Here is a 14,435-nt window from a genome sequence, read left to right on the forward strand (position 1 = left end):
ATTTTCATCCTATACATTTTTGGTACTGAGGTGCAATTTGCTTCTCATTTGAAAAGAAAAATGATTCTTATTCAAACTGTAAGCAACAGTGGGTTTTCCTTATACCCTAAAAAAGCTTGAACAGTAAAATGATTCTCATATAAAATTAAAGACAACAGTGAGATTTCCCTATATTTTACAGAGTAGCAGACAATATTGAATACTTGCACTTTTCATCTGAGCCTAGAGGTTATGTTAGCTGCTATTACCTTTTTTTCCCTTTAACTGTGTTATTTCTGTTCCCATTCTAGAATTTCCAAGGTCCTTAGCTATAAAAAGGTTCCTCTTCCCTTGTATCTTTTTCCATCAAAGGATATAAATGGCTTAGATACTTCCTTATCATCAAATACACACATAGACTATATTGGGCACTATTCTTGGTACAGAAAACGGATGGTCATGAGACCCACCCTGTGTTCTGCTCTCTGTGGGCTTATGTATGCATATGCATTTCTTCACATGAACCAGGGCTCTTCCTTGCCACCATGCCAAGTCCTAGCGACAGGAAACAAGCTCCGTAGGGGCTTCATTTAAAGGATTAACTTCCAGTGACTCATGATTCTTATAGGGATCTTCCTGATGCTCCATCTTGCTCTAATACATGCTTATTTCCTAACTGCACGTGGTTGCCGCAACCAATGACAGAGGTAAAGTTAGGAAAGAGGCAGACAGCTGGGATAAGGATAAAGGATGCCGAGTGTAACTATCCAGGTACATAGCTGCAACAGAGACTCGGAACACCGCACTCAGCCCTGAGTTGCCCTTCTCTCATCTCCAGGCTTCCCCGGTGCCTCCTGCCCCCTGGCGCTCCATGGTGCTAGCTTTTGCCTTGTCTTCTTCTTTTTTTTATATAATTTTATTTATTTATTCCCCCAAAGCCCCAGTAGATAGTTGTATGTCACAGCTGCACATCCTTCTAGTTGCTGTATGTGGGATGCGGCCTCAGCATGGCCGACAAGCGGTGCATCGGTGCGCGCCCGGGATCCGAACCCGGACCGCCAGCAGCGGAGCACGCGCACTTAACCGCTAAGCCACGGGGCCGGCCCTGCCCTGTCTTCTATTGTGCCTATTTCATTCCATGTGTTATTACAGAGTGTTGTTTTCCTTGTCTTTATCCCACAAAACAACTTGTAAGGTGCTATTCTTCTGGGTGGTCCTCCAGCGCAGGATCTGCCCAGGATGCCCATTTATAAATGTCAAGTGAACCTCTCTGGTCTGTTACAGGGAGTATCAAGGATGTATTGATGCATGAGAATCTAGAGCTGTTGGGCCTCGGTCAGACCTCCTTTCAGAAATGGATAACCTTCTGGTAGAATAATCTTCAGATAGAGATAAATAAAGAATGCTTTAGATCAGAACCAGGAATATCTTTACCCGGAATGAGATTGTGAAGACCCAGGAAGACTTTAGGTGGCTTAGGAGTGGAGAAAAGAGTATTAGACAAAGGGAGGAAGGAGGAGAGGGCAAAAGGGAAGAGGATTACAGAGGCACTCCCTCTTGTGAGATTACATAGCGATTAGCCCAGTGAAAATGAATATTTATGAAGGTGGCGCTGATTATATTACGGGGGATCATTTGAATAATCATGAATATGTTTCCCTGCATTTGGACCTAATGGGACGGTTTTGAGTCTTTAATGAGGCATTGGCGCGTGTTTGAAGAGCCAGGGAGAGGAGAGTGGGAGCAGAGAGGAGGGGATGAATAATACAGGTCACAAGGTTTATGCACACATTTCTCACTGTACTCTTCTCTTATCCCTGCAGTCCTGTCTATATAGATCTAGGGAAAAAATGTCTAAAATCATGCACCGGTGTCTGTCAGCGCATAGGCTAAAATGGTTTGCTGTGTCTTCTAAATGTACCCTGCACTTGAAGAGGGGGAAACAGTTTGTCCTTAGGCAGATTGTGAGCCTGAGTTGTAGGACGGTTAAGTGACTTTTCCAATGTCGCAGAGCTCTTTACTGGCTGAACCAAAGCTTCAGATCCATCTCCGGGACTTCCAAATGCATAGGGTGAATATGCATGTCCTCTTTGCCTGGTTGTTTCTGGGTTAGGCCTATTGTCCCGCCATAATTGCGAACGGATTGTCCCTTTCATTCACAAAAGTGTAAGAGTTGGGTTGTTACACGGCTTGAGCAAAGTACTCATTTCTTTCTTTTCTTTTCAGTCCCCAGCAGGATGCCAGGTACCCATAAATGATGGTGGTTGTTTTGAAAGGAGAGATCGCAAGAGGGCAGGTGTCAGGAAGTAGGAACTGCATAGAAAGAAGGGAGCATTTATGTGTTCTTGTGAGTTGTTCCAAGGGCAGGGAGGAGTAGGGGAGAAGGAGGAGGACTCATAGTGTAGAAGGTTGGATCTCAACAAACTGAGATGGACTCGCTTCCCAGGGAAGACATACACGAAACCAGACCGCACACAAACCAGAATGTCAACTCAGATATTTTCTACAAGGAGAAACAGCTCTCCTCGGTCCAGGCATGCTCGTGTGGGCGGTACGAGCAAGAGAGAGGAGAGGTAATCTGGCGCCCTGGAGCTGGGCAAGGCTGGCTCCAAAACCCCACTCTTTTACCATATCTGCAGGTTGACCTTGGGCAAGCCCTCTTGTTCTCCGAGGCCTGGGTTCCTCGGCCGGAAGTTGGGCTGTGTGAGGCTGACACGCAACAAGGAGCGTACGCAAGGTGCCCAGCACAGGGTGCAGATCAGGACATGGGAGCTATTATTAGGCTCTCCCTGCAGGCGGAAGCGGAATTGCTTTCGGGTCGCCGGCTCGGCGGGAACTGGCGCGGGGGAGGTAAGCGGGGGATTCAGCTGTCCGCTGCATCCTCTCCGCGCGGGGCTACACCTGCCACGTTAGCTGGCAGCTCCCGCTGGGAAGGTTCTGGGTCGGGCGCTGTCAAAGCAGCATTCGACTGGAGTTTATTTTCCCAAGCTTCTAAGTTGACCCACGCCCCTCTTCTGATTGACACATTCTTTCTTTAGATATGCTAATTAATTCAATTAGATTACAGTCTAGTCTTGTCTTGGCAAGCTTTGTCTCTTAAGGGGACTTTGCCTGTCTTAGGCCTTTTATATTAGATGTTTTAACAGTTCACCTCTAAGGAGGTAAACATTTAACCTTATTTCTGACTTCCTTCGGGAGTATCAGTCTGGACACCTCCATCCCTGGACCAGGGCCCGTTCATCCATCCATCCATGTATCCATTCAACAAAGATATATTTGAGTGCCCACTGGGATCTTGGGCAATTTTTTTTTTTTCACAGAAGAAACTGCATCTCACTTTCCTAATCTATAAACTGGGCTGTCCAGTGAATTGTTATGAAGAATAGATGAAGTCATCCTTGCAGAATGATTAAAGGAGAAAATCATGAGTACCATAGTGTATGGCGTATAGTAGGCACTCAATCAATTTGTTGAATGAGTGAATGAATAAACATTGCCTATGGTTATTGTTACTCTTGTCATGTGCCAGGCATTTCGCTGCACTTTGGGGATATAATCGTGAACCAGACACAAGGTCCTGCTCCCTTGGAGTCTATGGTCCACGAGGGATAGAGACCAGCAACCCCAGTGCTGTAGAATAAATGCAACAATTGGGGAAATACAGGGTATTATTAGAGCTCCTAGCTGGAGGACCAAAGTCCTCCTAGGCTCCCCAGAGGAAGTGGGCTCCAAGCTGTGACACGAATGGTCAGAGCTAGCCAGGCAGAGGTGGAGAACCTGAGTGCCCCAGTGCAAAGCTCTCAAGGCAAGAAAGACTTCTTCCAACAATGAGACCCTGACAAACTATGGGAGTGGACCTCACCAGGGGACTTGGGCCTGACAAGAGGCTGGGGAGGTAAGCAAGAGTTGGATTTTGGATGGCTGAATAAATCACATAAAGGAGTTGGATTTTATTCTAAGAGCCATGGAGTGTTTAGGAGACAGAGGTCCACAGGCTTGATAAAAACTAGAGCAGGGAGGAAAGGCTAAAGGAGGGCTGCGGATGACTCGGGGCTTTCAAGCTTGGACTCCATATGGAGTGGTGGTCAACATAACATGGCGCCAGACTGCCTGGGATTGAATGCTGACTCCATCGTTCAAGGCTATGTGCTTAAGAAAGTTACCTAGCTGCATTTGTAAACTGAGATCATCACAGGACTCACTTCATAGGTTTGTGTGACAGAAGGTGGGTTCAATGAGATAATATGTACAGAGCAAAATACTTAGAGCATTACCTGGCGTAGAGTAAGTGCTCCGTAAGTGTTAAGTATTATCCTTGCTACTACAACTCACACACCAAGGAGTCACAGATTCTGCAAAACCAGCTATCTAAAACGCATCTGAGGAATGTAGGGGGAGGGGGAAGGCTTACAAACGGCCAGAAGATGGAAACTCCAGGAGCTTGGCGCTCCTCTTCTTAGTTTAGCCATGGTTCTTACAAACTTGGTTACTTGGTTTCAATAGCTGATTAGAAAAGGAGGAGCTGCCAGAAGCAGGTCCCCTAGGAAAGGCAGAAATAACTCCTGGCAGCTGAAGGAAAATCGAAGAAGTACCAGGAGAAACAGATGCAAGAACCACAGAAGTATAGCACACTGGGTAACCGTGGTCATTTAGGGCAGAAAGTGAGAGTCCTATACACCCAAAGCGCACTAAAGGCTTCACCGTATTCTAGTACAACTATTGAGAGCAAAAAGGCTCTTTCAGAATGCAGCTCGCCGGTAAGGCAGGAGGATGTTTTTAGAACTTTAGAAATAATGTTATGTTGAATAGAACGTAGTAGATGCGCAAGAGATCCAAGGCGAAGCTGCCCGGCGTGCTGTATCACTACTCTAAACCTCAGCGCCAACCTCCCTGGCTGTCTATGTCTTCCACCTGTTTCAACTTTTTCTTTTTGGGTTGTTTCTTGGATCTCTGAAATTTTCTTGGCTGGTTTTCAGTAGCAATCTGTCCCTTGTCACTTTCTTCCTGTATCCCACCACTGTATTGTTGGTATTTGGTCATTTACTTCAAGATGTACTGAGATATACATTGCTCATAATTATGCTCTATGGCTAAGGCACAGCAAAGCTTAAAAGAATTAGCAAGAAAAAACATACAGGGCAATTTATTGGATAAAGGTAGATGTTTTCTAGTAGGGGTTTTTTTCCCTCCAGGTGGGTGGGATGTGGGACAGGCAGAAGAAAAAGAAAACTTGGCTTCCTTCTGGGTGAAAACTCAAAGTTCAAACCATGGCAAGAAGCACTGATTTTCTGCTGCTGGGGGGAAAAGGTGTGCTTTCCGAGCTTCCACCGCCTTTCTGGCTTCCTGCCTCTGGAAAAGATCCATAAGAGGAATGCCACGGGTCACAAGAGTTACTTAGCTGAATAAATACACATGAGTGATTGGGGGAGAATTACAAAGTCTTCTCTAAGTAACCAAGTCAAAACTAACAATACTCGGTTGTCAGAACATCAAATGAAGCTGCCCAAACTATCACCCTCGATGCATCCAAAAGACTAGCTGTTGAGGACAACGTTTGATGGATGTAGTCATGTTTTCTAGCTTATGGGAATGAGGGCTCAATGGGGGAATAATAGAGTGTATGCAGTTGGGGAAGGAAATCCAGTGATTGTAGATGGGGGATGCTTGGCAAGACAAGGAATGGATAAAGGGGTATTTAAAACCAAAGGATTCTGTTTTTACTGCCAAATTTATGGCTCAATTCTGATTTGTATCAGTAGGATTTGTAAGCTGTCCTTTGCCTGGGGTTTGGCAGTTTGGTATGTACTGGTGGTTATAATCCAGTATCTGGACCAGAAAGCAAATGTTTTCATCCTTGGAATCCCCGTTACAATTGAAAATTTTCCAAGGAGACTGCAGAAGCCAGATGGGAATGAGGCATGCATCGCCCTGCTAGCACTAAGTTCTCAGTTGGTGCTTTGTTGCTTTGCGCTTTCTTCCTTCATTCCTGAACACTTATGAGTGCCTACTGTGTGCCAAGCCTCACAAGGCTCCAGAACACTCGATGTGGGGAATTTAGAGCAGTGAATCCAACTGACCTTGTCTTTGCCTCATGAAGTTTGTGTTCAAATGAGAGGGAAAGGAATTAAAGATGCAATATAATTAGGGTTGCCAGATTTAGCAAATAAAAATACAAGACACCCAGTTAAATTTGAATTTCAGATGAACAATGGACCATTTTTTAGTATAAGTAGGTTCCAAAGATGGCATATATTTTATCTGCCAACCCTAAATCTAATTTAGAGTAGGGTAAGTGCTATGGGACAATAAAGCAGAGTGAAGGGCTAGCTAGGGATGGAAGGAGGCGATTTTAGTTAGGGCGTCAGGGAAGCTCCCTCTGACAAGGTGACAACTGAGCAGAGACATGGATAAAGTGAGGGAGGAAGCCAGGCAGGTAGATATCTGTGGAAAGAGCATCCACGGAGCAGGAACAGCACTGCAGAGACCCTCAGGTCCAATTCCCATGTCAAGAATTGGGCTCTGCCACAGCACACATTTAATAAGTGAAATAGGCTGGTCTAATTCTGCGTCAGTCCACAGTTGTATTAGCCATTCATATTATATGCTAATTCTACAATATGATTATCAAAGTCTAAGTGGCTGGGGGTGGAAAAGGACATTCTATCCCACAAGAGTGGAAGGGAGCAGGGTAGTATGGAATTGTTGAGCATGGCACAAGAATGGAATTCAGCCTCAAAGCTCCACACTGGGGACTGGGAGGGCTCCTTTGGGACCTTATGCTGGTACATTGCTCCATGCTGGAGAGTACTATTGGGGTCTCAAGGCAGGTGAATCCATCAGTTGGAAGGGCTGCTTTAAATCCCACTCTACAGGCATAATAGTTTGGTATGAGTGTCAGCACCCCTAATATTTCTACACTTGCGTGTACACTTCGAGATGTAGCAGCCACTGTCAGAAAGTGCCCGGGATAACAGATAAAGAACGGTTTTCCAAGTGCCACCTAGAGATCCACAGCTCTAAGACAAACAGAGGCCTTCTCTGGCTTTATGTTTACTCATGGGCTTTTGCTATTTAATTCTGAGTGCTTATTCACATTTTATCTAGGACAATAATAAAAAAGGAAAGTTGTTTCTTCTGTGACAAGCTTCCTAGCAGAAACAGTATAAATATTTTAGCACGAAATAAATAGGTTAAGAGAATGAAAATGGAAACACGACTCTTTTCCCAGATCTGCCCCGTGTGTCTCTCAGATCCTACCCACCTGATCATGCAGGAGTCCTGCAATGGTCTTGGTTTTACAGGTGGCAAGACTTTTCCCCTCTTTTATAGCAAGATGCTCTGGATTTGCTAAGGATAACGGGGTCAGACTTTTTCATTGAGATTTTTATTATTTATCCAAATGTTTTATTATTTAGTAGGCTCCACAGGGAAAGGCTTTGGGATACTTCTGTGCATGTTCTCTCTCTCCTCTCCAGTCACCTGGCACTATGACCTCAGACAGGATGGATGAGACAGAAGATGAGGCTGGAGTCAAATTAGGAAGGCCTTGAAGGGGCAAAATCAGCAAGAACCAACACTGGCTCCCCCCCGACCCCAGCCTGGACGTTGAGAACCTAGACTACACCTTAGAATCTACATTAATATGACTTTGCTATTCTGTTGTCTTAATTGGCATTTTTTTTTTATTCTTCCAGAACTTTCCTGCCCAAGAAAATGGTTTGATTGTTTCTTGGAGGAATTTCTCCAAAGACCTATCAGCTCTTCAATGGAAAGGACACGATAGTTTGTGCTCTAAGATTCTTTTAATCCCTTATCCGGACGTCCTCGTCTTGCTGTTTCTACCAGTCCTGGATTCTTCTACCTCCTAGCCAAGTTCCCACACTGATAGACCTACCTTAACGAAGCTTCCAATTCTCGATAAATTCTCAGCTTACCCACCTCTCTCCGAGACACTGCCCAACCTTTCTGAGGCAGTGTTCTCCTTTATGTACCACGGTAAGCCTTGAACTCAGCTTTGCTTTATCAACAGGTTGTGATGGTCATGTTTGGGGATCCAGCTTTTGACAAGAGGGCCCTTTTTCTTTTAGAGGAAAGGAATAACATGGTTTATATGCACTTAATATGACAAACTGGTTGCTTAAGGGCTATTTGGTGAGAAGAAATTGGTTGACAAGAGGTTAGTGATTAGTGCAGAAGTCTGTGTAAGCGATCAGGTGAGAGATAACTGTTTAAACCACGGCATCAAGTTGGACAGGAACAGAGGGCAAGCATGCTGAGAAGGGCACAGAAAGAACTGACTGCATTCTCCTCGATGTGGAGGGAGGAGTGTAAGATGACCGAGGGATGGAGAAACGAGTGTGGTGCCGTTGAGTGACATGCCAATGGTGGAGGATGGAAGAAGAGGAGGTACATTTCTGGACCTCCTGAGTTGGAAGCGGTTGTCAATCGTTTCTCTAATTTACTTGGTAATTCATTGTGATATGAAGTTAAAGGAGATATTAGGGCTAGAGACACAGATTTGGGAATCCAGAATAAAGAGATACTTGAAGCCTGAGAGGGAATGTGTTTCCCCAAGAAGTGCAGATTTAAACAAAAAGAGGGCCAAAGATACAACTTTGAAAAAATCCATATGTAGGAGAGGAATGCAGGAAAATCAGCAAAGAAAGACTGAGAAGGGATGATCTGTATGGAAAGGTGAAAGGAGCCATGGAAGTTAAAGAAAAAGAATTTTAAGGGGCTGATGTGAGGAGCCCATGCAGAATTCTCAAAGTAGGGAAAATCTTTCAGACTATAGTTTCATTAAAGGAGGCAGCCATAAAGGGGCCAGAGGGTTTACTTTATGCCCCAAGAGAAAGGGTCTTTATTTCCCTTGGCTTAATTTGTGCTTAGAGGACAAGAGTAGGATGGACCAGTCAAAAGAATCTAGACAGATGGGCAGCACCTGGAGGGCTAATTTAATGCTTCCTTTGCAAAGCTACTGAGTAGCGTGTGTGGTGCATGGTGCCTAGTGCCTGAGGCAGCTTAACTGGCTGTGGTTTCTGCTCTGAATTTTCCATGTGCTACAGCAGAGCTGACTTAACACTGTAAGTGATGGACAGGGATGGATAAGATGGGAGAAGGGTCTGATAGTGGCTCAATACAGGGTTGACATAAGGGAAGCCATATTGTAGAGGGGAAACCATATTGTGACTTGGAATGACCTCTGACTAACTCTAGACTTTACGTCCCCTCCCAGCTGCTATAAGTTGATAACTTTGTTCTTTGGAGTTCCTTAGGAATGTGATGTGATGACCTCTGGGCAGAGAGTCTATGCTGATAGCCATCATCAACTGAAAGACAACTGAAAGATCAGGGTGTAGGGCGTTGCTCCAGTCTCTGATGCATATCAAGTAAAACAAAGGACTGCCAGGAACTAAGACCAGATGGATGCCCCCACCCTGGGACTAGATGCCTCCACCCAGTAATCAGATGGATGCCCCCAACCTGGAACCAGATGCCTCCCCCACTTGGAGACCAGCCCTCTATATAACTGGCCTGTAGTCTTTGTTCTGTAAGATGGTTCTTTCAGATGTCAGTCGGCCATCTTCCCCCTTGCTAGCAAGCTGTAATAAACTGCCCTTTCTTTTCCACAATCTTACCTCTTGACAATTGGCTTTTGCCTTGGGGGGAGCAGATCATGCCCTTTGTACGGTAACAGGTCAGAGAAGAGGCACTGCCCGAAAGGGAGGACCCAGGAGCTCTCTGTAAGTGATGCAATCTAGATTGCATTTACATTTGGTGAGAGGCTCAGGTAGAAACTCAAAAAAAGTGTGGTGATGATTATTTATCTGATACTTGGAATGGGTTTATTCAGCACCACATTTTATTTTCCCAAATCTAGACTGTCAGTGCAGTGAAACTAAGGAATACAGGTTTTCACTGTGTCCAGCAAAAGTTGAGCTTTTTTCCACTCAAGGAAATTTTTCGAACCCCATGGCTTTTATACTCTTGATGGATCACCTATATCTTCATTTATAAATTAAATACAGGGAGTACTATCCTAATATGTCATGTACATTACAAATTATACACAAAAATAGAAGTCAGAGAAGGCTGAAATTATGATGGACTAAACAATGTCATTACAATTTAATTTTCTCTATTAGCAATATAAAGTGTTTTGCTCTCATTAAAATTCTTAATATTGGGGCCAGCCCAGTGGTGCAGTGGTTGGGTTCGCACATCCCGCTTCACCAGCCTGGGGTTTGCCAGTTTGGGTCCTGGGCAGGGAGCTGCTCACCGCTCATCAGACCATGCTGAGGCGGTGTCCCACATACAAGAACTAGAAGGACCTACAACTAGGATATACAACTATGTACTGGGGGCTTTGGGGAGAAAAAAGAGGAAGATCGGCAACAGATATTAACTCAGGGCCAATTGTCCTCCAAAAAAAATTCTATTTTATTTATTTATTTATTTCCCCAAAGCCCCAGTAGATAGTTGTACATCATAGTTGCACATCCTTCTAGTTGCTGCATGTGGGACGCGGCCTCAGCATGGCCAGAGAAGCGGTGTGTTTGTGCGCGCCCGGGATGGAACCTGGGCCGCCAGTAGCAGAGCGCGTGCGCTCAACCGTCAAGCCACGGGGCCGGCCCAAAAAAAAAAAAAAATTCTTAATATTGAACATGGTTCTCTTTTGGAACTCTTGGTATAATGCATTGTGATAAAGCAATTTGAAGGTCTTGTTCTAAGTTCAGTTTATTTCAACCTTGGTTGTTTTAAACACTGTCATAGTGGGAAAAGATGCTTCACCAAGTTATGTGCCATTGGAAGAGGTGGATAATTTTTACTACTTAATGATAATGCTTGTTTTTAAATCCCACCTACCAGCTATGCAAAAGGTTTAGTTGAAATTTAGGTGATGAATTGCTATTTCCCAATGTTGGTCAATTGTTCCTGCAGTGTAAACTGAAAGATGTTGCATTTATAAAACCAGCAAACAGTTAGCCATTGATGATTAAGCAGGTAGTAACTATGGGGGAGCGGAATTGGCCACCTCAACATATGTCTTTGCCTGAAAGACACTTTGGCCCCCACCCCCACTAACTGATCAAAGGAGTTTGGGATGGGAGGCCTGCCCCCAGAACAGGCTGTCACCATAGACAACTCTGGGTACCTGGAGAGTCCTTGCTAAGCCCATTCTTAGTTCTGGATACTCATTGTAAGAGACATTTACATTTGTAAAGGAAATCTCCATTTGTAAAGGTATCTTCTTCCCTGTATCAGGAAGAAGTGGGGGATGGCCTTACCTGGAAACTTATCAGAACAGAAGGTGAGGGCTTAAATCTGCATGATAAAGTTACCCATTGTTTTTTTTTATTTTTATTTATTTATCTTTTTCTGCCAAAGCCCCAGTAGACAGTTGTATGTCATAGTTGCACAGCCTTCTAGTTGCTGTATGTGGGACGAGGCCTCAGCATGGCCGGAGAAGCAGTGCGTTGGTGCACGCCCAGGATCCGAACCCGGCTGCCAGCAGCGGAGTGTGTGCACTTAACTGCTAAGCTACAGGGCCGGCCCCTAAACTTACCCATTTTTAACCGAGCTGTTTAGGCAATATGCTATTGACTCCCACTAGGTTCCTATAGGTAACATCCCCCTGGAGCTGGGGTCACCATGGTAATTGGTGTTTGAGATATTTTTTTCAGGAACTGAACGCCTTGTCCACTTCAGGCCAGATTGAGACCACCAACCCACACAACTGGGCCCCATTATATGTCTGATAAGCGACCTTTTAACATCAAGAGGTTAGAACTCCACCCTTAGGGCACGCTAACACTCCGTTCTGTGAACATTCGTCCTACAAAGAGGCATGAAGGCTGACTACGCTTGCGCAGATCATCAATTACCCCATCTCTCCTCACCTCCAATCATTTCAGACCACCTTGCCCCCTACCCCATAAATATCCCCGAGTCCCTATTTTCGGGGAAGTGGATTCATTCTCCCGTTTCCACACTTGGCTGCCTTGTGGTTAATAAACGCTCTTTCTCTCTCTGCAATCTCATTGTCACGGTGATTGGCTTTCTGGGAGGTGGGCAAAAATGGACCTGGTGTGGTAACATTTGCATTTCTATATTTGAAACAAATAGGTTGAAACACATTGAAATTCTATCTGGGAGTTTTGTTTTTTTTAACAGTTTAAAAACTCTGTTTCTATTTTAAGTGAACATATCTGATAGTTGTCAAAGGTGATACTCATACAAAATTTGTAGTACCAAATCATGTGTGATTTCTACACATCTGTTTCTAAAATGCTCTCTCCATAGCATGAGTTTCTTTCTAAAACCAATCACTCTCTTTTTGTGGTTAAAATATTATCTTTACCTCAAAGGGACAGAGTAAACATTTTTTTGTTCTAACGAAAAATTTCCCAGATAGCATATCATGGACGGCATTTACTGAAAAAACGGTTGGCAAATTTGAAATTACTCTTTTTTTCTTTTGTGAGGAAGATCAGCCTTGAGCTAACATCCATGCCAACCCTCCTCTTTTTTTTTTTGCTGAGGAAGACTGGCCCTGGGCTAACATCTGTGCCCATTTTCCTCTACTTTATATAGGACACCGCCACAGCACGGCCTGAGAAGTGATGCATCGGTGCGCGCCCGGGATTTGAACCTGGGCCGCCAGCAGCAAAACATTCGCACTTAACCACTATGCCACCTGGCCGGCCCCCAAAACTACTCTTTAAAGGACAATGAATAACTTATCTTTAAGTTCTTTGCCACAACATAGCCAGCAAACCACTATGTGATACAAAAGATTTCAAGTCATTTTTCATCTTTCAAAGTACAGGGTCCTCCTTAAAGGGACTGTTGTAAAGTCTTTCCTACACCCTCTCCCCTTTAAGAATTAAATTAACCTCACTGATGATATCCTGATCTATGAACTTCTGGCCTCCATTTCTTGGCTGCAGTAGCTTATCTGTGATTTAGTGATGAATTTTGTGTGTTGGAACTTTTGTAATTTAATCCTAGAATTTTAAGTTCCTGTATAGAAGCTACTTCTTTAGTTGTTAGTTACACACCTAACAATTAGTTAGTTGTGTAGTTAGTTAAAAAACTAGTTAACTAGTTAGTTAAAAAAATCATATATTCTTTTGATTAAAGAAACCATTGACTATTGGAGAATATACCTTCTCTGCTAAACTTATTTAGTGGTTCATAAAAAATAAATTTTTTCAGATATGTCATCACTGGAACAGGATCAAGCATATACCCTAGGCAACAGCATGTTAGAAATAGCTGTTCTTTTCTTTCAACAGTAGAGCAATCCTCCCACACCGTGTAATTTATTCTAATACGTGTTTCTTCAAATCTACAGCAATATTTTCTAAGCATCTTCCAACTGTTTGCTGACAAATGAATGTATTTTATTTTGCAGTCATATTTTCTGGTTATTTTCATATTTTAACATTTGTTTATTTATATTTGTGTTTTCTGCCTTTCCAGAAATAACCAATGTTTCCCCAGTGATATGTGGCTTTCGGTCTTGTGGTCTTAAATAATTTATCATTAAGTTTAGCAAAAATTGTAAAGTATTTGACCATCTCTTTTTTTTTTTTTTTTAATAATTTTATTTATTTATTTTTTCCCCCAAAGCCCCAGTAGATAGTTGTACATCACAGTTGCACATCCTTCTAGTTGCTGTATGTGGGACTCGGCCTCAGCATGGCCAGAGAAGCAGTGCGCTGGTGCGTGCCCGGGGTCTGAACCCCGGGCCACCAGTAGCGGAGCGCGTGCACTTAACCGCTAAGACACGGGACTGGCCCGACCATCTCTTATCTCTAAATGTCATTGGGAAAAAAACCCTATAGGTGTTTAATCAATCTTAATGTTCTGAACACCTAATTTTTAAATGTCTTTCTGTGTGTGATGGCACTGGGGAGACCTCAGTGAGCCTAAGCATCATAGTCCCTGACCTCACAGGTTTCTTGTCTCATGGACAGAGAACCAAATACACCTCAAATACCATGTGAAAAGGACAAGTTAGGGACACATGTCAGGGGCACCCATACTCAGCTTGTACAAGGGCGGTCAGGGAAGGCTTCCAAGTGAATGACATAAATTTAGACCTAAAGATACATGGGAGTTATTTAGAGGAAGGGGTGCAGGGAAGGGTGGGGAGAGTCTTCCAGAAAGAGAGAATAGCAGTGTGAAGACCTGACAGTAAGAATAATCAGGTCTCACTCAAAGAACAAAAAGTTCAACAAGACTGGATCTTACAGTGGGAGGGGGGAGGGGCAAGGGATGTGGACAGGCAAATGGTTGAATCATGGAGAGCCTTCTAAGTCACTTTTACTGAGTTTGGACCTCATTCTAAGGACAATGGAGAGATATGGAAAGGTTTGAGCAGAGAGGCGACAAGATGATACCTTTAGAAACGTTTCTCGAGTTTTCAGTGTGGACAATGTATTGAAAGT

At 43.8% G+C, this 14,435-nt stretch overlaps 1 long non-coding RNA gene across 2 annotated transcripts; it reads left to right on the plus strand.

The window, feature by feature from the left end:
- Positions 1-1,669: 1,669 nt before the first annotated feature.
- LOC131415453 (uncharacterized) lies at positions 1,670-11,456 on the plus strand. Of its 2 annotated transcripts, none has more exons than XR_009222458.1 (3): positions 1,670-3,874; positions 7,674-7,974; positions 9,255-11,456. It is a non-coding gene; the product is annotated as an uncharacterized LOC131415453 (long non-coding RNA). The 2 variants fall into 2 exon arrangements; XR_009222459.1 differs by having other exon boundaries at positions 1,670-2,829.
- Positions 11,457-14,435: the final 2,979 nt, after the last annotated feature.

The sequence above is a fragment of the Diceros bicornis genome, chromosome 16 (genome assembly GCF_020826845.1).
Source record: "Diceros bicornis minor isolate mBicDic1 chromosome 16, mDicBic1.mat.cur, whole genome shotgun sequence".
NCBI classification, from domain to species: Eukaryota; Metazoa; Chordata; class Mammalia; order Perissodactyla; family Rhinocerotidae; genus Diceros; species Diceros bicornis.